The sequence below is a fragment of the Lichenostomus cassidix genome, unplaced genomic scaffold, assembly GCF_008360975.1.
Source record: "Lichenostomus cassidix isolate B80296 unplaced genomic scaffold, HeHo_3.0 HiC_scaffold_47, whole genome shotgun sequence".
Classification (NCBI taxonomy): domain Eukaryota; kingdom Metazoa; phylum Chordata; class Aves; order Passeriformes; family Meliphagidae; genus Lichenostomus; species Lichenostomus cassidix.
The window spans coordinates 2,130,173-2,154,218 of NW_028147553.1; the positions used below are offsets into that span (position 1 = coordinate 2,130,173).

The window sequence follows — 24,046 nt, forward strand, 5'->3', positions numbered from 1 at the left end:
AACACCCTAAGAGCCTAAAACCCTAAGAGCCTAACTCCCTAAAAGCCTAAAAGCCTAACAGCCTAAAACCCTAACAGCCTAAAAGCCTAACAGCCTAACAGCCTAACTCCCTAAAAGCCTAAAACCCTAACAGCCTAACAGCCTAAAACCCTAACAGCCTAACAGCCTAAAACCCTAAGAGCCTAAAACCCTAACAGCCTAACAGCCTAAAACCCTAACAGCCTAACAGCCTAAAACCCTAAGAGCCTAAAACCCTAAGAGCCTAACTCCCTAAAACCCTAAAAGCCTAACAGCCTAAAACCCTAAAACCCTAACAGCCTAAATCCCTAACTCCCTAACACCCTAACTGCCTAAAAGCCTAACAGCCTAAAAGCCTAAAAGCCTAACAGCCTAACAGCCTAAAAGCCTAACAGCCTAAAAGCCTAACAGCCTAAAAGCCTAACAGCCTAACAGCCTAAAAGCCTAACAGCCTAACAGCCTAAAACCCTAACAGCCTAAATCCCTAAAACCCTAACAGCCTAAATCCCTAACTCCCTAAAACCCTAACAGCCTAAAACTCTAACAGCCTAAATCCCTAACACCCGAACAGCCTAAATCCCTAACACCCTAACAGCCTAAATCCCTAACTCCCTAAAACCCTAACAGCCTAAAACCGTAACTCCCTAACAGCCTAACACCCTAACAGCCTAACAGCCTAAAACCCTAAGAGCCTAACTCCCTAAAAGCCTAAAAGCCTAACAGCCTAAAAGCCTAACAGCCTAAAACCCTAAAACCCTAACAGCCTAACAGCCTAAAAGCCTAACAGCCTAACTCCCTAAAAGCCTAAAACCCTAAAACCCTAACAGCCTAACAGCCTAAAACCCTAACAGCCTAACAGCCTAAAAGCCTAACAGCCTAAAAGCCTAACTCCCTAAAACCCTAAAAGCCTAACAGCCTAAAAGCCTAAAAGCCTAACAGCCTAAAACCCTAAAAGCCTAACAGCCTAAAAGCCTAAAAGCCTAAAAGCCTAACAGCCTAAAACCCTAAGAGCCTAACTCCCTAAAACCCTAAAAGCCTAACAGCCTAAAACCCTAAAAGCCTAACAGCCTAAAAGCCTAACAGCCTAAAACCCTAAAAGCCTAACAGCCTAAAACCCTAAAAGCCTAACAGCCTAAAAGCCTGACAGCCTAACAGCCTAACAGCCTAAAACCCTAACAGCCTAAAAGCCTAAAACCCTAACAGCCTAAAACCCTAACCTAGGTCTAAGCCTAATACCCGCCACCGCAAACCCTTACCTGCACGGCGCGGCGTCCGCTGTCCTTCCGGCACGTCGCCGTGGTGCGGGCTGGGCTGTGCGGCGCTTCCGGAGACGCCGACGTCCCGCGCGTAGCCGCGGGCGCTTCCGGAGTGGCGAAACGCAGCGCGCCGAGCGTAGCCGTCTCTCGGCATGCCCCCGATGCGGTCCGGTGGCCGCGAGAGCGGCGGCGAGCGCTGTAGGGCTGTCGGAGCCGCGCGCGCCGTGCCGCTCCGTGGCGCCGCCATGTTGGCCTTCCCCGGAAGTGACGACAGCGGTGCCTTGTGGGAGTTGTGGGCGGGCTGTGGGCGGAGCGAGCTGCGCCGCTTCCTGCAGCCTGTAGCCCTGCTACGTGTTCAGGAGACGAAGCGAACGCTGTGGAGAACTCCCCCGCACAGACGGGCTCCTCTCGGAAGCCCCCGAAGTGATAAAGATCGCGTTGGTTAATGTAGATTTCCAAACGTGTAAAAGACTACCAAAATGGCGTCGGCATCACTTGCACATGCTCGGTGCTGCGGACTACCAAAATGGCGTCGGCATCGCTCGCACATGCGCAGTAGCCTAGGTGGTACTGCGTGTAGAAAAGGGTTAGAGAGTGGTATGTACTGTTGGACTTGGTATATATATATATATATATACATATATATAGACGCACTATATCTATACACGTACATATGGCTGCCCACTTCTCCACCATTCAAACTCCATCCTCCTCGCTACTGACCTATACCGCATCCCCTGACTCTAATTCCATCACCGCACCGCGTGGCGACCGCCGGCACGGCATCCCCCTAACGCACCCGAACGCTCAAACCTAAAGCCACGCGCCACATTACTCACCTGAAAACGATCCTACTTCCAGAGCCGGCCGTTCTAACGCACACCCCACCGCACGCCGTACGCACCTAAACCTCGTCCCGCTTCCAAAACCGCGCCTTCTAACTCCACCTGCACGGCGTGAACGCTCTAACGCAAACTCCCAGAGGTCCGCTAAACGCCTAGAATGACTGCTACTTACACGTCCGCCGACTGTCACTCCAACTCTACCCCACACGTCACCGAGCTCAACGACAACCTCCTTCGTTATCCCGCAACACGAAGTCCGACCCTTCCCACGAAAACCCACGTCTCCGAATACGCTCCTTACCTACCCGACCGCTATACATCCGACCCTTCCACACGCCATACGCGCCTCAAAATCTCCCTCCTCCCTCGCGCCACAAAACTAATGACACGTCTTCACAAAACGCTACCTACCTCACGGACGTCCCGATTCCCCACGCAAAAACTCTACCTCCGCCTATTCACCGTAAACGACACATCTCTCATAAGCCCCCCTACCCCATCCACGAACTACCACGCCGCCTCTTTAACGCACACTACGACACTACAACATACCCTCCTCACACGTCCAAACACCTTACTCAACAACATCGACCCTCGGAACACCTCCCAAACAACCACCCGTATCCACAAATAACCCTCTCAATGCACCCACATCCTCCTTCCATTACACACGCAAAACTTCCACCGCAAACAAAATCAATGCATTGCACGCCCCCAGACTTTCTACAAACACCACAAAACAAAGACTGCGAAACACACTAGTCTATTTCCACAACAATGCTTCTTCCCTCATACACAACCCACAAATAACAACGACACCAACATCTCCGCTCTACGTGTACGTCCACCCCTATTTCCTTATACATATCCCACAAAAAACCAGGTCCCAATCACAGGTCGTCCAACTCCAATTCCAAATCACTTCCTTGATACAGATCCCAGGACAAACCACCTCTCCATCACAGGCCCTCCAAGTCCACTATCAGATCACTCACTTTCTACAAGTCCCAGGAACAACCAGCTCTCCATCACACGCCCTCCAACTCCACTTCCACATCACTTCCTTTATACATATGCCACAAAAACCCAGATCTCCATCACACGCCCGCCAACTCCACCTCCACACCACTTACTTCCTACACACCGCAACACAATCCACGTCTCCAGCAAAGGCGCCCCAAATCCACTTCCAGGTCACTTAGTTTGTACACATCCCAGGAAAAAACACCTCTACATAACAGACCGTCCAAATCCACTTCCAGATCACTTACTTTGTACACATCCCAAAAAAACCCAGATGTCCATCACGGGCCCTCCAACTCCAGTTCCAGGTAACTTACTTTGTACACCTCCCAGGAAAAACCATCTCTCCAGCACAGACGCTCTAAGTCCACCTCCAGCTCACTTACTTTATACACATCCAAAAAACCCAGATCTCCATCACCGACCCTCCAAGTCCACTTCCAAATCACTTCCTTTATACACATCCCGGGAAAACACACATCTCCATCACCGACCCTCCAAGTCCACTTCCAGATCACTTACTTTATACACATCCCAGGAAAAAACACAGCTCCATCACAGGCCCTCCAAGTCCACTTCCAGGTCACTCACTAGATACAGATCGCAAACAAACCCATATCTCCATCACAGACCCTCCAACTCCACTTCCACGTCACTTACTTTGTACACATCCCAGGAAAAACCACCTCTCCACCACGGACGCTCCAACTCCACCTCCAGCCCACTTGCTCTGTACACATCCCAAAAAAACCAGATCTCCATCACCGACCCTCCAACTCCACGTCCAAGTCACTTACTTTATACACATCCCAAAAAAAACAGATCTCCATCACAGGCACTCCAAGTCCACTTCCACGTCACTTGCTTTGTACACATCCCAGGAAAAAACAGGTCTCCAGCACAGGCCCTCCAATTACACTTCCAATTCACTTTCTTTGTTCACATCCCAGGAAAAACCACATCTCCACCACGGATGCTCAAAGTCAATTTCCAAGTCACTTCCTCTATACACATCCCACGAAAAACCAGGTCTCCAGCACGTACACTCCAAGTCCACTTCCAGCTCACTGACTTTGTACACATCCCAGGAAAAACCAACTCTCCACCACAGACCCTCCAACTCCACCTCCACGCAACTTACTTTCTACAGACCGCGGGGAAATCCAGGTCTCCAGCACCGACGCTCCAAATCCACTTCCCCATCACTTACTTTGTACAGATCCCAGGAAAAACCAGGTCTCCATCACACGCCCTCCAACTCCACTTCCAGTTCACTTACTTTGTACACATCGCACGAAAAACCAGATCTCCAGCACGCACGCTCCAAGTCCACTTCCAGCTCACTGACTTTGTACACATCCCAGGAAAAAACAGGTCTCCACCACAGGACCTCCAAATCGACTTCCAGGTCACTTACATTGTACACCTCCCAGAATAAAACCACCTATCCATCACAACACCTACAACTCCACCTCCACACCACTTACTTTCTACACACCACAAAGCAATCCGCGTCTCCATCACAAACGCTCCAAGCCCAATTCCAGGTCACTTACTTTCTACACCTCCCAGAAAAAAATAGCTCTCCATCACAGCCCCTCCAAGTCCAATTCCAGATCACTCACTTTCTACACATGCTAAAAAAAAACAGCTCTCCATCACAGGCCCTCCAAGTCCACTTCCAGGTCACTTACTTTGTACACATCCCAGGAAAACACAGGTCTCCAGAACACACGCTCCAAGTCCACTTCCAGGTCACTTACTTTGTACACATCCCAAACAAAAACAGCTCTCCAGCACGAGCCCTCCAAGTCCACTTCCAGTTCACTTACTTTATACAGATCCCAGAAAAAACCAGCTCTCCAGCACGAACGCTCAAAGTCCACTTCCATGTCACTTACTTTGTACACATCCCAGGAAAACACCAGGTGTCCAGCACACACGCTCCAAGTCCACTTCCAGGTCATTTACTTTGTACACATCCCACAAAAAACCAGGTCTCCAGCACACACGCTCCAAGTCCACGTCCAGGTCACTTACTTTGTACAGGTCCCAGAAAAAAAACAGGTCTCCAGCACAGCCCCTCCAAGTCCACTTCCACGTCACTTACTTTCTACACATCCCAGGAAAAAACAGGTCTCCAGCACAGCCCCTCCAAGTCCACTTCCACGTCACTTACTTTGTACACATCCCAGGAAAAACCACCTCTCCATCACAGGCCCTCCAAGTCCACTTCCAGGTCACTTACTTTGTACAGATCCCAGAAAAAAACAGGTCTCCATCACGGGCCCTCCAAGTCCACTTCCAGGTCACTTACTTTGTACAGATCCCAGAAAAAAACAGGTCTCCATCACGGGCCCTCCAAGTCCACTTCCAGGTCACTTACTTTGTACAGATCCCAGGAAAAAACAGGTCTCCATCACAGGCCCTCCAAGTCCACTTCCAGGTCACTTACCTTGTACAGATCCCTGGAAAAACCAGGTCTCCATCACGGGCCCTCCAAGTCCACTTCCAGGTCACTTACTTTGTACAGATCCCAGAAAAAAACAGGTCTCCATCACGGGCCCTCCAAGTCCACTTCCAGGTCACTTACTTTGTACAGATCCCAGGAAAAACCAGGTCTCCATCACGGGCCCTCCAAGTCCACTTCCAGGTCACTTAGTTTGTACACATCCCAGGAAAAAACAGATCTCGATCACAGGCCCTCCAAGTCCACCTCCACGCCACTTACTTTCTACAGACCGCGGGGAAATCCAGGTCTCCAGCACGGACGCTCCAAGTCCACTTCCAGGTCACTTACTTTGTACAGATCCCAGGAAAAACCAGATCTCCAGCACAGGCCCTCGAAGTCCACCTCCACGCCACTTACTTTCTACAGATCCCAGAAAAAACCAGGTCTCCATCACAGGCCCTCCACGCCACTTACTTTCTACGGACCGCGGGGCAATCCAGGTCTCCAGCACAAATACTCCAAGTCCACTTCCAGGTCACTTACTTTCTACGGACCGCGGGGAAATCCAGGTCTCCAGCATGGACGCTCCAAGTCCACTTCCAGTTCACTTACCTTGTACAGATCCCACGACAAACCAGGTGTCCATCACAGGCCCTCCAAGTCCACTTCCAGGTCACTTACTTTGCACACATCCCAGGAAAAACCAGGTCTCCATCACAGGCCCTCCAAGTCCACCTCCACGCCACGTACTTTCCACAGACCGCAGGGCAATCCAGGTCTCCAGCACGGACGCTCCAAGTCCACTTCCAGGTCACTTACTTTCTACAGATCCCAGGAAAAACCGATCTCCATCACAGGCCCTCCAAGTCCACCACCACGCCACTTACTTTCCACAGACCGCGGGGAAATCCAGGTCTCCAGCACGGACGCTCCAACTCCAGTTCCAGGTCACTTACCTTGTACAGATCCCAGGAAAAACCAGGTCTCCATCACAGGCCCTCCAAGTCCACTTCCAGGTCACTTACTTTGTACAGATCCCAGGAAAAACCAGGTCTCCATCACCGACCCTCCATGTCCACTTCCAGATCACTTACTTTGTACAGATCCCAGCAAAAAAAAACTCTCCATCACAGGCCCTCCAAGTCCACTTCCAGGTCACTTATTTGTACAAATCCCAGGAAAAACCAGGTCTCCATCACAGGCCCTCCAAGTCCACCACCACGCCACTTACTTTCTACAGATCCCAGAAAAAACAGGTCTCCATCACAGGCCCTCCAAGTCCAGTTCCAAGTCACTTACTTTGTACAGATCCCAGGAAAAACCAGATCTCCATCACGGGCCCTCCAAGTCCACTTCCAGGTCACTTACTTTGTACAGATCCCACAAAAAACCAGATCTCCATCACGGTCACTCCAACTCCACTTCCAGGTCACTTAATTTGTACAGATCCCAGGAAAAACCAGGTCTCCAGCACAGGCCCTCCAAGTCCACTTCCAGGTCACTTACTTTGTACAGTTCCGAGAAAAAAACAGGTCTCCATCACAGGCCCTCCAAGTCCACTTCCAGGTCACTTACTTTGTACAGATCCCAGGAAAAAACAGGTCTCCATCACAGGCTCTCCAAGTCCACTTCCACGTCACTTGCTTTGTACACATCCCAGGAAAAAACAGGTCTCCATCACAGGCCCTCCAATTACACTTCCAATTCACTTTCTTTGTTCACATCCCAGGAAAAACCACATCTCCACCACGGACGCTCAAAGTCAATTTCCAAGTCACTTCCTCTGTACACATCCCACGAAAAACCAGGTCTCCAGCACGTACACTCCAAGTCCACTTCCAGCTCACTGACTTTGTACACATCCCAGGAAAAACCAACTCTCCACCACAGACCCTCCAACTCCACCTCCACGCCACTTACTTTCTACAGACCGCGGGGAAAACCAGGTCTCCAGCACGGACGCTCCAAATCCACTTCCACATCACTTACTTTGTACAGATCCCAGAAAAACCAGGTCTCCATCACACGCCCTCCAAGTCCACTTCCAGTTCACTTACTTTGTACACATCCCAGGAAAAACCAGATCTCCAGCACGCACGCTCCAAGTCCACTTCCAGCTCACTGACTTTGTACACATCCCAGGAAAAAACAGGTCTCCACCACAGGACCTCCAAATCCACTTCCAGGTCACTTACATTGTACACCTCCCAGAATAAAACCACCTATCCATCACAACACCTACAACTCCACCTCCACACCACTTACTTTCTACACACCACAAAGCAATCCACGTCTCCATCACAAACGCTCCAAGCCCAATTCCAGGTCACTTACTTTCTACACCTCCCAGAAAAAAACAGCTCTCCATCACAGCCCCTCCAAGTCCAATTCCAGATCACTCACTTTCTACACATGCTAAAAAAAAACAGCTCTCCATCACAGGCCCTCCAAGTCCACTTCCAGGTCACTTACTTTGTACACATCCCAGGAAAACACAGGTCTCCAGAACACACGCTCCAAGTCCACTTCCAGGTCACTTACTTTGTACACATCCCAAACAAAAACAGCTCTCCAGCACGAGCCCTCCAAGTCCACTTCCAGTTCACTTACTTTATACAGATCCCAGAAAAAACCAGCTCTCCAGCACGAACGCTCAAAGTCCACTTCCATGTCACTTACTTTGTACACATCCCAGGAAAACACCAGGTGTCCAGCACACACGCTCCAAGTCCACTTCCAGGTCATTTACTTTGTACACATCCCACAAAAAACCAGGTCTCCAGCACACACGCTCCAAGTCCACGTCCAGGTCACTTACTTTGTACAGGTCCCAGAAAAAAAACAGGTCTCCAGCACAGCCCCTCCAAGTCCACTTCCACGTCACTTACTTTCTACACATCCCAGGAAAAAACAGGTCTCCAGCACAGCCCCTCCAAGTCCACTTCCACGTCACTTACTTTGTACACATCCCAGGAAAAACCACCTCTCCATCACAGGCCCTCCAAGTCCACTTCCAGGTCACTTACTTTGTACAGATCCCAGAAAAAAACAGGTCTCCATCACGGGCCCTCCAAGTCCACTTCCAGGTCACTTACTTTGTACAGATCCCAGAAAAAAACAGGTCTCCATCACGGGCCCTCCAAGTCCACTTCCAGGTCACTTACTTTGTACAGATCCCAGGAAAAAACAGGTCTCCATCACAGGCCCTCCAAGTCCACTTCCAGGTCACTTACTTTGTACAGATCCCAGGAAAAAACAGGTCTCCATCACGGGCCCTCCAAGTCCACTTCCAGGTCACTTACTTTGTACAGATCCCAGAAAAAACCAGGTCTCCATCACGGGCCCTCCAAGTCCACTTCCAGGTCACTTACTTTGTACAGATCCCAGGAAAAACCAGGTCTCCATCACGGGCCCTCCAAGTCCACTTCCAGGTCACTTACTTTGTACAGATCCCAGGAAAAACCAGGTCTCCATCACAGGCCCTCCAAGTCCACCTCCACGCCACTTACTTTCTACAGACCGCGGGGAAATCCAGGTCTCCAGCACGGACGCTCCAAGTCCACTTCCAGGTCACTTACTTTGTACAGATCCCAGGAAAAACCAGATCTCCAGCACAGGCCCTCGAAGTCCACCTCCACGCCACTTACTTTCTACAGATCCCAGAAAAAACCAGGTCTCCATCACAGGCCCTCCACGCCACTTACTTTCTACGGACCGCGGGGCAATCCAGGTCTCCAGCACAAATACTCCAAGTCCACTTCCAGGTCACTTACTTTCTACGGACCGCGGGGAAATCCAGGTCTCCAGCATGGACGCTCCAAGTCCACTTCCAGTTCACTTACCTTGTACAGATCCCACGACAAACCAGGTGTCCATCACAGGCCCTCCAAGTCCACTTCCAGGTCACTTACTTTGCACACATCCCAGGAAAAACCAGGTCTCCATCACAGGCCCTCCAAGTCCACCTCCACGCCACTTACTTTCCACAGACCGCAGGGCAATCCAGGTCTCCAGCACGGATGCTCCAAGTCCACTTCCAGGTCACTTACTTTCTACAGATCCCAGGAAAAACCGATCTCCATCACAGGCCCTCCAAGTCCACCACCACGCCACTTACTTTCCACAGACCGCGGGGAAATCCAGGTCTCCAGCACGGACGCTCCAACTCCAGTTCCAGGTCACTTACCTTGTACAGATCCCAGGAAAAACCAGGTCTCCATCACAGGCCCTCCAAGTCCACTTCCAGGTCACTTACTTTGTACAGATCCCAGGAAAAACCAGGTCTCCATCACAGGCCCTCCAAGTCCACTTCCAGATCACTTACTTTGTACAGATCCCAGCAAAAAACAAGTCTCCATCACAGGCCCTCCAAGTCCACTTCCAGGTCACTTATTTGTACAAATCCCAGGAAAAACCAGGTCTCCATCACAGGCCCTCCAAGTCCACCACCACGCCACTTACTTTCTACAGATCCCAGAAAAAACAGGTCTCCATCACAGGCCCTCCAAGTCCAGTTCCAAGTCACTTACTTTGTACAGATCCCAGGAAAAACCAGATCTCCATCACGGGCCCTCCAAGTCCACTTCCAGGTCACTTACTTTGTACAGATCCCAGAAAAAACCAGATCTCCATCACGGTCACTCCAACTCCACTTCCAGGTCACTTAATTTGTACAGATCCCAGGAAAAAACAGGTCTCCAGCACAGGCCCTCCAAGTCCACTTCCAGGTCACTTACTTTGTACAGTTCCGAGAAAAAAACAGGTCTCCATCACAGGCCCTCCAAGTCCACTTCCAGGTCACTTACTTTGTACAGATCCCAGGAAAAAACAGGTCTCCATCACAGGCCCTCAAACTCCACCTCCATGCCACTTACTTACTACAGAGCACGGGGCAATCCAGGTCTCCAGCACGGACGCTCCAAGTCCACTTCCAGGTCACTTACTTTCTACGGACCGCGGGGCAATCCAGGTCTCCAGCATGGACGCCCCAAGTCCACTTCCAGGTCACTTACTTTGTACAGATCCCAGGAAAAAACAGGTCTCCATCACAGGCCCTGCAAATCCACTTCCACATCACTTACTTTGTACAGATCCCAAAAAAACCAGGTCTCCATCACAGGCCCTCCAAGTCCACTTCCACGTCACTTACCTTGTACAGATCCCAAAAAAACCAGCTCTCCATCACAGGCCCTCCAAGTCCACTTCCAGGTCACTTACTTTGTACAGATCCCAGGAAAAACCAGATCTCCATCACAGGCCCTCCAAGTCCACTTCCAGGTCACTTACTTTCTACAGATCCCAGGAAAAACCAGCTCTCCATCACAGGCCCTCCAAGTCCACTTCCAGGTCACTTACTTTGTACACATCCCAGGAAAAAACAGGTCTCCATCACGGGCCCTCCAAGTCCACTTCCAGGTCACTTACTTTGTACACATCCCAGGAAAAACCAGATCTCCATCACAGGCCCTCCAAGTCCACCTCCACGCCACTTACTTTCTACAGACCGCGGGACAATCCAGCTCTCCAGCACGGACGCTCCAAGTCCACTTCCAAGTCACTTACTTTGTACACATCCCAGGAAAAACCAGGTCTCCATCACAGGCCCTCCAAGTCCACTTCCAGGTCACTTACTTTGTACAGATCCCACAAAAAAACAGGTCTCCAGCACAGCCCCTCCAAGTCCACTTCCACGTCACTTACTTTGTACACATCCCAGGAAAAAACAGGTCTCCATCACAGGCCCTCCAAGTCCACTTCCACGTCACTTACTTTGTACACATCCCAGGAAAAACCAGGTCTCCATCACGGGCCCTCCAAGTCCACTTCCAGGTCACTTACTTTGTACAGATCCCAGAAAAAACCAGGTCTCCATCACAGGCCCTCCAAGTCCACTTCCAGGTCACTTACTTTGTACAGATCCCAGGAAAAAACAGGTCTCCATCACAGGCCCTCCAAGTCCACTTCCAGGTCACTTACTTTGTACAGATCCCAGGAAAAAACAGGTCTCCATCACAGGCCCTCCAAGTCCACTTCCAGGTCACTTACTTTGTACAGATCCCAGGAAAAACCAGGTCTCCATCACGGGCCCTCCAAGTCCACTTCCAGGTCACTTACTTTGTACAGATCCCACAAAAAACCAGGTCTCCATCACGGGCCCTCCAAGTCCACTTCCAGGTCACTTACTTTGTACAGATCCCAGGAAAAAACAGGTCTCCATCACGGGCCCTCCAAGTCCACTTCCAGGTCACTTACTTTGTACAGATCCCAGGAAAAACCAGGTCTCCATCACAGGCCCTCCAAGTCCACCTCCACGCCACTTACTTTCTACAGACCGCGGGGAAATCCAGGTCTCCAGCACGGACGCTCCAAGTCCACTTCCAGGTCACTTACTTTGTACAGATCCCAGGAAAAACCAGATCTCCAGCACAGGCCCTCGAAGTCCACCTCCACGCCACTTACTTTCTACAGATCCCAGAAAAAACCAGGTCTCCATCACAGGCCCTCCACGCCACTTACTTTCTACGGACCGCGGGGCAATCCAGGTCTCCAGCACAAATACTCCAAGTCCACTTCCAGGTCACTTACTTTCTACGGACCGCGGGGAAATCCAGGTCTCCAGCATGGACGCTCCAAGTCCACTTCCAGTTCACTTACCTTGTACAGATCCCACGACAAACCAGGTGTCCATCACAGGCCCTCCAAGTCCACTTCCAGGTCACTTACTTTGCACACATCCCAGGAAAAACCAGGTCTCCATCACAGGCCCTCCAAGTCCACCTCCACGCCACGTACTTTCCACAGACCGCAGGGCAATCCAGGTCTCCAGCACGGACGCTCCAAGTCCACTTCCAGGTCACTTACTTTCTACAGATCCCAGGAAAAACCGATCTCCATCACAGGCCCTCCAAGTCCACCACCACGCCACTTACTTTCCACAGACCGCGGGGAAATCCAGGTCTCCAGCACGGACGCTCCAACTCCAGTTCCAGGTCACTTACCTTGTACAGATCCCAGGAAAAACCAGGTCTCCATCACAGGCCCTCCAAGTCCACTTCCAGGTCACTTACTTTGTACAGATCCCAGGAAAAACCAGGTCTCCATCACCGACCCTCCATGTCCACTTCCAGATCACTTACTTTGTACAGATCCCAGCAAAAAAAAACTCTCCATCACAGGCCCTCCAAGTCCACTTCCAGGTCACTTATTTGTACAAATCCCAGGAAAAACCAGGTCTCCATCACAGGCCCTCCAAGTCCACCACCACGCCACTTACTTTCTACAGATCCCAGAAAAAACAGGTCTCCATCACAGGCCCTCCAAGTCCAGTTCCAAGTCACTTACTTTGTACAGATCCCAGGAAAAACCAGATCTCCATCACGGGCCCTCCAAGTCCACTTCCAGGTCACTTACTTTGTACAGATCCCACAAAAAACCAGATCTCCATCACGGTCACTCCAACTCCACTTCCAGGTCACTTAATTTGTACAGATCCCAGGAAAAACCAGGTCTCCAGCACAGGCCCTCCAAGTCCACTTCCAGGTCACTTACTTTGTACAGTTCCGAGAAAAAAACAGGTCTCCATCACAGGCCCTCCAAGTCCACTTCCAGGTCACTTACTTTGTACACATCCCAAAAAAAACAGATCTCCATCACAGGCTCTCCAAGTCCACTTCCACGTCACTTGCTTTGTACACATCCCAGGAAAAAACAGGTCTCCATCACAGGCCCTCCAATTACACTTCCAATTCACTTTCTTTGTTCACATCCCAGGAAAAACCACATCTCCACCACGGACGCTCAAAGTCAATTTCCAAGTCACTTCCTCTGTACACATCCCACGAAAAACCAGGTCTCCAGCACGTACACTCCAAGTCCACTTCCAGCTCACTGACTTTGTACACATCCCAGGAAAAACCAACTCTCCACCACAGACCCTCCAACTCCACCTCCACGCAACTTACTTTCTACAGACCGCGGGGAAACCCAGGTCTCCAGCACCGACGCTCCAAATCCACTTCCCCATCACTTACTTTGCACACAGCCCAGAAAAACCTGGTCTCCATCACACGCCCTCCAACTCCACTTCCAGTTCACTTACTTTGTACACATCGCACGAAAAACCAGATCTCCAGCACGCACGCTCCAAGTCCACTTCCAGCTCACTGACTTTGTACACATCCCAGGAAAAAACAGGTCTCCACCACAGGACCTCCAAATCGACTTCCAGGTCACTTACATTGTACACCTCCCAGAATAAAACCACCTATCCATCACAACACCTACAACTCCACCTCCACACCACTTACTTTCTACACACCACAAAGCAATCCACGTCTCCATCACAAACGCTCCAAGCCCAATTCCAGGTCACTTACTTTCTACACCTCCCAGAAAAAAACAGCTCTCCATCACAGCCCCTCCAAGTCCAATTCCAGATCACTCACTTTCTACACATGCTAAAAATAAAACAGCTCTCCATCACAGGCCCTCCAAGTCCACTTCCAGGTCACTTACTTTGTACACATCCCAGGAAAACACAGGTCTCCAGAACACACGCTCCAAGTCCACTTCCAGGTCACTTACTTTGTACACATCCCAAACAAAAACAGCTCTCCAGCACGAGCCCTCCAAGTCCACTTCCAGTTCACTTACTTTATACAGATCCCAGAAAAAACCAGCTCTCCAGCACGAACGCTCAAAGTCCACTTCCATGTCACTTACTTTGTACACATCCCAGGAAAACACCAGGTGTCCAGCACACACGCTCCAAGTCCACTTCCAGGTCATTTACTTTGTACACATCCCACAAAAAACCAGGTCTCCAGCACACACGCTCCAAGTCCACGTCCAGGTCACTTACTTTGTACAGGTCCCAGAAAAAAAACAGGTCTCCAGCACAGCCCCTCCAAGTCCACTTCCACGTCACTTACTTTCTACACATCCCAGGAAAAAACAGGTCTCCAGCACAGCCCCTCCAAGTCCACTTCCACGTCACTTACTTTGTACACATCCCAGGAAAAACCACCTCTCCATCACAGGCCCTCCAAGTCCACTTCCAGGTCACTTACTTTGTACAGATCCCAGAAAAAAACAGGTCTCCATCACGGGCCCTCCAAGTCCACTTCCAGGTCACTTACTTTGTACAGATCCCAGAAAAAAACAGGTCTCCATCACGGGCCCTCCAAGTCCACTTCCAGGTCACTTACTTTGTACAGATCCCAGGAAAAAACAGGTCTCCATCACAGGCCCTCCAAGTCCACTTCCAGGTCACTTACTTTGTACAGATCCCAGGAAAAACCAGGTCTCCATCACGGGCCCTCCAAGTCCACTTCCAGGTCACTTACTTTGTACAGATCCCAGAAAAAACCAGGTCTCCATCACGGGCCCTCCAAGTCCACTTCCAGGTCACTTACTTTGTACAGATCCCAGAAAAAACCAGGTCTCCATCACGGGCCCTCCAAGTCCACTTCCAGGTCACTTACTTTGTACAGATCCCAGGAAAAACCAGGTCTCCATCACAGGCCCTCCAAGTCCACCTCCACGCCACTTACTTTCTACAGACCGCGGGGAAATCCAGGTCTCCAGCACGGACGCTCCAAGTCCACTTCCAGGTCACTTACTTTGTACAGATCCCAGGAAAAACCAGATCTCCAGCACAGGCCCTCGAAGTCCACCTCCACGCCACTTACTTTCTACAGATCCCAGAAAAAACCAGGTCTCCATCACAGGCCCTCCACGCCACTTACTTTCTACGGACCGCGGGGCAATCCAGGTCTCCAGCACAAATACTCCAAGTCCACTTCCAGTTCACTTACCTTGTACAGATCCCACGACAAACCAGGTGTCCATCACAGGCCCTCCAAGTCCACTTCCAGGTCACTTACTTTGCACACATCCCAGGAAAAACCAGGTCTCCATCACAGGCCCTCCAAGTCCACCTCCACGCCACGTACTTTCCACAGACCGCAGGGCAATCCAGGTCTCCAGCACGGACGCTCCAAGTCCACTTCCAGGTCACTTACTTTCTACAGATCCCAGGAAAAACCGATCTCCATCACAGGCCCTCCAAGTCCACCACCACGCCACTTACTTTCCACAGACCGCGGGGAAATCCAGGTCTCCAGCACGGACGCTCCAACTCCAGTTCCAGGTCACTTACCTTGTACAGATCCCAGGAAAAACCAGGTCTCCATCACAGGCCCTCCAAGTCCACTTCCAGGTCACTTACTTTGTACAGATCCCAGGAAAAACCAGGTCTCCATCACCGACCCTCCATGTCCACTTCCAGATCACTTACTTTGTACAGATCCCAGCAAAAAAAAACTCTCCATCACAGGCCCTCCAAGTCCACTTCCAGGTCACTTATTTGTACAAATCCCAGGAAAAACCAGGTCTCCATCACAGGCCCTCCAAGTCCACCACCACGCCACTTACTTTCTACAGATCCCAGAAAAAACAGGTCTCCATCACAGGCCCTCCAAGTCCAGTTCCAAGTCACTTACTTTGTACAGATCCCAGGAAAAACCAGATCTCCATCACGGGCCCTCCAAGTCCACTTCCAGGTCACTTACTTTGTACAGATCCCACAAAAAACCAGATCTCCATCACGGTCACTCCAACTCCACTTCCAGGTCACTTAATTTGTACAGATCCCAGGAAAAACCAGGTCTCCAGCACAGGCCCTCCAAGTCCACTTCCAGGTCACTTACTTTGTACAGTTCCGAGAAAAAAACAGGTCTCCATCACAGGCCCTCCAAGTCCACTTCCAGGTCACTTACTTTGTACAGATCCCAGGAAAAAACAGGTCTCCATCACAGGCCCTCAAACTCCACCTCCATGCCACTTACTTACTACAGACCACGGGGCAATCCAGGACTCCAGCACGGACGCTCCAAGTCCACTTCCAGGTCACTTACTTTGTACAGATCCCAGGAAAAACAGGTCTCCATCACAGGCCCTCCAAGTCCACTTCCAGGTCACTTACTTTGTACACATCCCAGGAAAACACAGGTCTCCATCATGGGCCCTCCAAGTCCACTTCCACGTCACTTACTTTGTACAGATCCCAGAAAAAACCAGATGAACATCACAGGCTCTCCAAGTCCACCTCCACGCCACTTACTTTCTACAGAGCACGGGGCAATCCAGGTCTCCAGCACGGACGCTCCAAGTCCACTTCCAGGTCACTTACTTTCTACGGACCGCGGGGCAATCCAGGTCTCCAGCATGGACGCCCCAAGTCCACTTCCAGGTCACTTACTTTGTACAGATCCCAGGAAAAAACAGGTCTCCATCACAGGCCCTCCAAGTCCACTTCCAGGTCACTTACCTTGTACAGATCCCAGGAAAAACCAGGTCTCCATCACGGGCCCTCCAAGTCCACTTCCAGGTCACTTACCTTGTACAGATCCCAGGAAAAACCCGGTCTCCATCACGGGCCCTCCAAGTCCACTTCCAGGTCACTTACTTTGTACAGATCCCAGAAAAAAACAGGTCTCCATCACGGGCCCTCAAAGTCCACTTCCAGGTCACTTACTTTGTACAGATCCCAGGAAAAACCAGGTCTCCATCACGGGCCCTCCAAGTCCACTTCCAGGTCACTTACTTTGTACACATCCCAGGAAAAACCAGGTCTCCATCACAGGCCCTCCAAGTCCACCTCCACGCCACTTACTTTCTACAGACCGCGGGGCAATCCAGGTCTCCAGCACGGACGCTCCAAGTCCACTTCCAGGTCACTTACCTTGTACAGATCCCAGGAAAAACCAGGTCTCCATCACAGGCCCTCCAAGTCCACTTCCAGGTCACTTCCTTTGTACAGATCCCAAAAAAAACCAGGTCTCCATCACAGGCCCTCCAAGTCCACTTCCAGGTCACTTACTTTGTACAGATCCCAGGAAAAAACAGGTCTCCATCACAGGCCCTCAAACTCCACCTCCATGCCACTTACTTTGTACAGATCCCACAAAAAACCAGGTCTCCATCACGGGCCCTCCAAGTCCACTTCCAGGTCACTTACTTTGTACAGATCCCAGGAAAAAACAGGTCTCCATCACGGGCCCTCCAAGTCCACTTCCAGGTCACTTACTTTGTACACATCCCAGGAAAAAACAGGTCTCCATCACAGGCCCTCCAAGTCCACCTCCACGCCACTTACTTTCCACAGACCGCGGGGAAATCCAGGTCTCCAGCACGGACGCTCCAAGTCCACTTCCAGGTCACTTACCTTGTACAGATCCCAGGAAAAACCAGGTCTCCATCACAGGCCCGCCAAGTCCACTTCCAGGTCACTTACTTTGTACAGATCCCAGAAAAAACCAGATTGCCATCACAGGCCCTCCAAGTCCACCTCCACGCCACTTACTTTCTACAGACCGCAGGGAAATCCAGGTCTCCAGCACGAATACTCCAAGTCCACTTCCAGGTCACTTACTTTCTACGGACCGCGGGGAAATCCAGGTCTCCAGCATGGACGCTCCAAGTCCACTTCCAGGTCACTTACCTTGTACAGATCCCAGGAAAAACCAGGTCTCCATCACAGGCCCTCCAAGTCCACTTCCAAGTCACTTCCTTTGTACAGATCCCAAAAAAAACCAGGTCTCCATCACAGGCCCTCCAAGTCCACTTCCAGGTCACTTACTTTGTACAGATCCCAGGAAAAACCAGGTCTCCATCACAGGCCCTCCAAGTCCACCACCACGCCACTTACTTTCCACAGACCGCGGGGAAATCCAGGTCTCCAGCACGGACGCTCCAAGTCCACTTCCAGGTCACTTACCTTGTACAGATCCCAGGAAAAACCAGGTCTCCATCACAGGCCCTCCAAGTCCACTTCCAGGTCACTTACCTTGTACAGATCCCAGGAAAAACAGGTCTCCATCACAGGCCCTCCAAGTCCACTTCCAGGTCACTTACTTTGTACAGATCAGGAAAACCAGGTCTCCATCACGGGCCCTCCAAGTCCACTTCCAGGTCACTTACTTTGTACAGATCCCAGGAAAAAACAGGTCTCCATCACAGGCCCTGCAAATCCACTTCCACATCACTTCCTTTGTACAGATCCCAAAAAAACCAGGTCTCCAGCACAGGCCTTCCAAGTCCACTTCCAGGTCACTTACCTTGGACAGATCCCAAAAAAACCAGCTCTCCATCACAGGCCTTCCAAGTCCACTTCCAGGTCACTTACTTTGTACAGATCCCAGGAAAAACCAGATCTCCATCACGGGCCCTCCAAGTCCACTTCCAGGTCACTAATTTTCCACAGATCCCAGGAAAAACCAGCTCTCCATCACAGGCCCTCCAAGTCCACTTCCAGGTCACTTAATTTGTACAGATCCCAGGAAAAAACAGGTCTCCATCACAGGCCCTCCAAGTCCACTTCCAAGTCACTTAGTATGTACACATCCCAGGAAAAACCAGGTCTCCATCACAGGCCCTCCAAGTCCACTTCCAGGTCACTTACTTTGTACACATCCCAGGAAAAAACAGATCTCCATCACAGGCCCTCCAAGTACACCTCCACGCCACTTCCTTTCTATGGACCGCGGGACAATCCAGCTCTCCAGCACGGACGCTCCAAGTCCAGTTCCAAGTCACTTACTTTGTACACATCCCAGGAAAAACCAGGTCTCCATCACAGGCCCTCCAAGTCCACTTCCAGGTCACTTACTTTGTACAGATCCCAGAAAAAAACAGGTCTCCATCACAGGCCCTCCAAGTCCACTTCCAGGTCACTTACTTTCTACAGATCCAAGGAAAAACCAGGTCTCCATCACGGGCCCTCCAAGTCCACTTCCAGGTCACTTACATTGTACACATGCCAGGAAAAACCACCTCACCATCACAGGCCCTCCAAGTCCACCGCCACACCACTTACTTTTTACAGACCGCGAGGAAATCCAGGTCTCCAGCATGGACGCTCCAAGTCGACTTCCAGGTCACTTACCGTGTACAGATCCCACGAAAAACCAGGACTCCAGCACTGAACGCTCCAAGTCCACTTCCAGGTCACTTACTTTGTACAGATCCCAGAAAAAAACAGGTCTCCATCACAGGCCCTCCAAGTCCACTTCCAGGTCACTTACTTTGAACAGATCCCAGGAAAAAACAGGTCTCCATCACAGGCCCTCCAAGTCCACTTCCAGGTCACTTACTTTGTACACATCCCAGGAAAAACCAGGTCTCCATCACAGGCCCTCCAAGTCCACTTCCAGGTCACTTACTTTGTACAGATCCCAGAAAAAACCAGGGGGTCTCCAACACCGACGCTCCAAATCCACCGCCAGGCCACTTACTTTGTACAGAGCGCGGCACCATCCAGGTCTCCAGCACGGATGCTCTAAGCCCACCTCCAGGCCACTTACTTTGTATAGATCCCGGGGAAAACCAGGTCTCCAACACGGGGGCTCTATGTCCACCTCCAGGCCACTTTGCACAGAGCGCGGGGCCATCCGTGTCTCCAACACAGGCGCTCTAAGTCCACCTCCAAACCACTTACTTTCTACAGAGCGAGGGGCCGTCCAGGTCTCCAACACGGGTGCTCTGGGTACACCTGAAGGCAACTTACATTGCACAGATCCCAGGGAGATCAGGGTGTCCGATACGAGTGCTCTAAGTCAGCCTGCAAGCCACTTATTTTGTACAGATCCTGGGGCGATCCAGGTCTCCAACACGGGCACTCTAACTCCACCTCCACGCCACTTACCTTGTACAGATCCCAGGGCGATCCGGGTCCTAAAGACCGGTGCTCTAAGGAGCCTGCAGGCCACTTACTTTCTACAGATCCTGGGGCGATCCAGGTCTCCAACACCGGCGCTCTAAGTCCATCTCCAGGCCACTTAACTGTACAGAGCGCGGGGCCATCCTTGTGTCCAACACGGGCGCTCTAAGTCCACCTGCAGGCCACTTACTTTGTACAGATCCCAGGGAAAACCAGGTCTGCAACACGGCCGCTCTAAGTCCATCTCCAGGCCACTTACCTTGTACAGATCCCAGGGAAAATCAAGTCTCCAACACATGCGCTCTAAGTCCATCTCCAGGCCACTTACTTTGTACAGAGGCAAGAGAAAACCAGGTGTCCAACACGGGCGTTCTGAGTCCACCTCCAGGCCACTTACTTTGTACAGATCCCAGGGAAAACCAAGTCTCCATCACAGGCGCTCCATGTCCATCACCAGGCCACTTACTTTGTACAGATGAAAGTGAAAACCGGGTCTCCAACATGGGCACTCTGAGTCCACCTCCAGGCCACTTTGTACAGATCCCGGGGAAAACTAGGTCTCCAACACAGACGCTCTAAGTCCACCTATAGGCCACTTACATTTTACAGATCCCAGGAAAAACCAGGTCTCCAACACGGCCGCTCTAAGTCCACCTCCAGGCCACTTATTTGTATGGAGCGAGGGGCCATCCAGGTCTCCAACACTGGCGCTCTAAGCCCACCTGCAGGCCACTTACTTTGTACAGACCCCGGGGCGATCACGGTCTCCAAAACGGGTGCTCTAAGTCCACCTGCAGACCACTTACTTTGTACAGATCCTGGGGCAATCCAGGTCTCCTACATGGGTGCTCTAAGTCCACCTGCAGGCCACTTACTTTGTACAGATCCTGGGGCAATCCAGGTCTCCTACATGGGTGCTCTAAGTCCACCTGCAGGCCACTTACTTTGTACAGATCCTGGGGCAATCGGGGTCTCCAAGACAGGCGCTCTAAGTCCACCTGCAGGCCACTTACTTTGTACAGATTCTGGGACGATAGGGGTCTCCCAGACAGGCACTGTATGTCTTACCTTCAGACCAGCTGTCACAGATCCAGGGGCGATCGGGGTCGCCAAGACGGGCGCTCTAAGTCTTACCTTCAGGCCAGCTTTCACACATCCTGGGACAATCGGGGTCTCCATGACAGGTGGTCTAACTCCACCTGCAGGCCACTTACTTTGTACAGATCCCAGGGTGATCGGGGTGTCCCATACAAGTGCTCTAAGTCAGCCTGCAGGCCACTTACTTTGTACAGATCCTGGGGCGATCGGGGTCTCCAAGACGGGCGCTGTAAGTCTTACCTTCAGGCCAGCTTTCACAGATCCTGGGGCAATCGGGGTCTCCAACACAGGCGCTTTCAGTCCAACTGCAGACCACTTACTTTGTACAGATCCCATGGTGATCAGGTTGTCCGATACGAGTGCTCTAAGTCAGCCTGCAGGCCGCTTACTTTGTACAGATCCCGGGGCGATCACGGTCTCCAAGACGGGCGCTCTAAGTCTACCTGCAGGCCGCTTACGTTATACAGATCCCGGGCCATCGGGGTCCCGAACACGGGCGCTCTAAATCTCACTTTCAGGCCAGCTTTCACAGAATCCGGAGCGATCGCGGTCCGTAATACGGGCGCTCTAAGTCCACCTGCAGGCCACTTACTTTGTACGGATCCTGGGACGATCGGGGTCTCCCAGACAGGTGCTCTAAGTCTCACCTTCAGACCGGCTGTCACAGATCCTGGGGCGATCGGGGTCTCCGCGACGGGCGCTCTAAGTCCATCTGCAGGTCACTTACTTTGTACAGATCCCCACCTTACTTACTAGAAGCCTCGCTTTTGGATGCCGTCTTTGATGTGAGGCACGTACCTTGTGACGTTATGAACCTGCTGAAAAAATTTCAAGCATCACGCTCTATACAATCGGGAATTCCAGTAAGTTGTAAAAAAAATAATAAAAATAAAAAACTCCTAAACAATGAAATACAAAACAAAAAAGCCACAAAAACCAAAATCAAAAAAAAGCCAAGAAAAACCAAAGTCAAACAAAAAGCCCTAAATCCGCACCAACACGCACAACCCCCCCTCCAGAAAATAATAAAGAAACCGGGCTTAAAAAAATACCAAAAACCGGCCTAGAAAAATTAGGTTCCAAAACACCAAAAACCCCCCAAACAAAATCTGATTCCAAAATACCAGAATAAGCTAGTTTCAAAATAATAGAAAAACAAATCTCAAACCATCAGAAAAACAGGTTGCAAAATGTCAGTTTTAAAGTACCAGAACACTAAGTTTCAAAATGCCAAAAACACCCAGTTTCAAAACGCCAGCACACCAAGTTCCAAACTGCCAACGGAATTCTATTTCAGATTTCAAAATAGTGGCGGAGAAGACTGGTTCTTTTCCACAAAAATGAAAGCCTGGCACCCCAGTGTTTTAGGGCAGACAATAGGCTGTGTAGGGGAGGGAACAAGCAGCTGACTCTTCTCCACCTGCCCCCCCCCGCCTTTCAAGGAGCAGCAAACGCTTCCACCTGTACCCCGGTACCAGAAGTCTCGTACGGGAGCGAGCTTTGCGCATTCTTAACCCCAATGGCCCGCAACAGTCGGTTGCTTTTCTCGCTTTTATTTATAATGCGTAACACCCTAATTAGAGAGCTCGGTACAACATTCACATCGTTACTAATCTTCCCTACTTAGGTCACATGTGGAATACTACTTAGCAATCAGCAAAGAATAATTCTACAAGTTAGCAACAAATTATTCAACTTACGCAGGTATGCTGCCAAAACACAAAGTTTCATTTCTTACCTGATTTATGCCCTTTTGCTTGATGCAGCTGTATAAAATAATAAAGTATAGTAATTTCCCTGAAGAGTTTTCTTCTCTATCAAGCCCTTTACTCACCAGAAAGGTAAGTCAGAGGAACCTAAGAGCCACAGCTGCTCTGAGGGCTTTGATACCCAATGGTATTTGCCTCCTCCCTTTTTTCAGGCATGCTGGGAACGAGAGGCGGGCCCAGCCAGGGGTATATTAACCCCAGCCTTTGGCTAAGGGGTTTATTTTCTCTCTGGAGTTCACTGGAGTCAGAGCTGTCTTCTCATTTAAAGGAAGGGGCTTTTTCAGCTCAGGTTTTTTCAAGCAGGTGCTTTTGGCATCTAAAGCAAGAGAGGCTTTGAAGACATGGTGAGGAAGGTAGCGCTGAATGCAGTGAGTATTTAAGTTCATTATTTTGGGTTGTATGTTCAGAGTTGGTAAGATGCTTTTGTGCTTTGTAATTTAACAGAATTTGTATTTTGATGTTGGTTTTCTTTTTCTAAGAAGCATTGGAACTTCCTGAAATTCCTGATTGTGTTAAGTGTGGCGCTTGAAACTTTTTCATCAGATTCATCATGTCAAAAAAGAGACCTGCCTCTTGTCAAAGATGACATCCAAAGCTGAGGCTTCCAGTAAGTAAGGTGGGGATCATTACAAGGAGAAGGAGAGTGAGCAGGGCACTAGGTTAGGAATTACAGGGGGGTGGGGTGAGGGGTTGAAGGCAGCACAGTGGGAAATAGTGTCCATTGAGGGGCCCCGTAAGACCTTTCCCCAAGACCAGCAGGTGCGTTTATGTGTGCTAAGGCGCACAAATACGCCCCCTCCTCACAGTAACGGCACGTAATTCTACCTCTCGGTAACCCAGGTGTCCATCATAATGACAGCCACAGC

At 50.7% G+C, this 24,046-nt stretch overlaps 1 protein-coding gene and 1 long non-coding RNA gene across 33 annotated transcripts in view; one reads left to right on the top strand and one right to left on the bottom strand.

The window, feature by feature from the left end:
- The window catches only part of LOC146422096 (uncharacterized), an 85,827-nt gene extending 61,922 nt beyond the window's left edge, over nucleotides 1-23,905 (bottom strand). The window contains exon 1 of the long non-coding RNA XR_014848360.1: nucleotides 23,150-23,905. This is a non-coding gene — a long non-coding RNA (uncharacterized LOC146422096). The remainder of the gene's footprint in view (nucleotides 1-23,149) is intronic.
- LOC146422092 (uncharacterized) overlaps nucleotides 1-24,046 on the top strand; it is a 540,861-nt gene that overhangs the window by 455,374 nt on the left and 61,441 nt on the right. The gene's annotated exons all lie outside the window — the stretch shown is intronic.